General features: G+C 38.0%; 1 non-coding gene across 1 annotated transcript; it reads left to right on the top strand.

The window, feature by feature from the left end:
• Window positions 1-1,631: 1,631 nt before the first annotated feature.
• Window positions 1,632-1,739, top strand: LOC131254636 (small nucleolar RNA R71). The gene has a single exon (XR_009175759.1). It is a non-coding gene; the product is annotated as a small nucleolar RNA R71 (small nucleolar RNA).
• Window positions 1,740-2,275: the final 536 nt, after the last annotated feature.

The following is a 2,275-nucleotide window of genomic DNA, read 5'->3' on the forward strand; positions in this document are numbered from 1 at the left end:
GTTAATGTCATGGATATGATTAACATCCTCTGATTGATTGCTCATGTTGAAAAAGATATGGAGCTCCGATGTCATATTCCCCAAAGATAAATTTATAACTCCACTCCTACACTTGATAATGACATTAGATGTAGCAAGGAATGGGTGACCAAGGATGATAGTTATCTAAGTGCTCATATCTACGATGGGCTAAGTATCCAGGATGATAAAATCTATTGGATAGTAGAATTTGTCAACTTGGACCAACACATCCTAGACATCCCTCTCAGTACACAGACTAAATGATCAACAAGTTGTAATGTGGTTCGAGTGGGTTATAATTTAACTAGACCCAATTATTCGTATATCGAGAAAGGAATCAAATTAACGCTCGCTCCCAAGTCAAGAAGTGCGTGCTCAGTCTGATGATTCCCAATTATACACTTGATAGTTGGGCTACCAAGATCTTTATATTTTTGTGGCACATCTTGCTTGAGGATGACACTCACTTTTTTTGTCAGAAAAATTTTCTTTTGAATACTTTGTCGTATCTTGATTGTGCATAAATCTTTCAGAAATTTGGCGTAAGAGAGGATTTGTTTCACAGGGTCCAGCCAAGGAATGTTGACTTTCACTTGTTTCAGTACTTCTAGAATATCTCGTGAGTTAGTTAGAGGTTTTGATTCAATTAATCATCGGGGGAATGGTGCAATTAGCTAACTTAGTTTTCCTAGTTCTTCCTCATGTGGGGCATTGCTAGGTCTATCATTCTCAATTTCTTTCAAGTTTTTAGGATTTCAGCCCTTGTCGAAATGGTTTTGTCAATAATCTTCCCACTCCTAAGAGTGGTGATAGACTTAGCCTGCTCCATTTGATTTAAAGATCTGCGGTCACTAATTTCACATTGTGTTTTGTAGATTGGGGAGGGGTTAGGCTGGAAGCATCCCTTTCTCCCCACTCGCTAATTGTGACTCAATTCTTTGAATGGATGATGCAAACATTCCCATTGTTGTTTTGAAATCCTGGAATGCTTGTATCGTATTCTGGTTGAATAGCTTTTGGTTTTGCATGAATTTTTGAACCATATCCTCTTGAGGCCTCTTTTGATTTAAAAATTGAGTAAGGGCCTCTTGTGGGTTAGCCGTTTTTCCATTCCTCCAACTGAAATTTGGATAGTTTCTTTAGCTGGAGTTATATGTATTTGAGGTGGGTCCTCTGAAAGGTCTTTGGTAGTTGTTCACGGCATTCGCTCATTCAATATTTCTTGAAAAGCAGGAATTGTTGGATAATTTTCAGTTGTATGCATGTTGCAAGCACAAATACCACAAACAACTTCTACAACCTTTTCGGGTTCTGCCTTCTTAAGTTTCATGGCCTCAAATTTTCTTATGAGTTTGGCCACTCTTGCATTTATATCATCTTTCTCTTTTAAAACATAAATTGCTCCCCTTTCCTTTGATTGAGTAGGTTAAGAAGTGGTGGTTCGTGTGGAGGTATCCCATTATTGCACGTTCTCAATAAGTTTATTAAAATAATCCTACGCATCATCGGCTTCCTTATTCATGAATTCCCCATTACACATCATCTCCACAAATTGGCACATGGATGAGGTTAATCTTTCATAGAAAAATCTTATTATCCGCCATGTTTTGTAGCCAAGTTGTGGACATGAATTTATGAGATCCTTAAATTTCTCCCAGTATTGGAGGAAGTTCTCATCCTCTTTTTGCACAAAATTCATGATTACTTTCCTTAAGGTATTCGTTTTATGATACAGGAAGAATGTTTTAAAGAACTCCCTTGTCATCTCAGCCCATGTGCCAATGGACCGTGGTCTTAAGGATAGTAACCATGACTTAGCCTTTTCTTTCAAAGAGAAATGAAACAATTTTAATCTTATTGTGTCCTCAGACACGTTTGGGAAGTGTAATGTGGATATTATCTCATCAAACTCTTTCATATGCAAGTATGGACTTTCATATTCTAGTCCATGAAACCTAAGAAGGAGTTGAATCACCCCTAGTTTAACATCCACAGTTCTTGCATTCAATAGGAATATCATACAGGAAGTTTTACTCAACCTCGATGGTTGTAAATAATCTCATAGAGTACGAGGCGGGGGTGCATGATGCACCTCATTCTCATCATGGGCCTCCTCAACTGGGTGTTAATGTTGATGTGCAACTATAACTTTTACTAACTCAGAGGATCTCAGGTGGTATCTAATCCATGATGGATAGACAACCCTTTAACTAATCCTCCTTCACTCAAGAGATGGTGAGTGTTATCACGAACT

This window comes from Magnolia sinica, chromosome 8, assembly GCF_029962835.1.
Source record: "Magnolia sinica isolate HGM2019 chromosome 8, MsV1, whole genome shotgun sequence".
Taxonomy (NCBI): domain Eukaryota; kingdom Viridiplantae; phylum Streptophyta; class Magnoliopsida; order Magnoliales; family Magnoliaceae; genus Magnolia; species Magnolia sinica.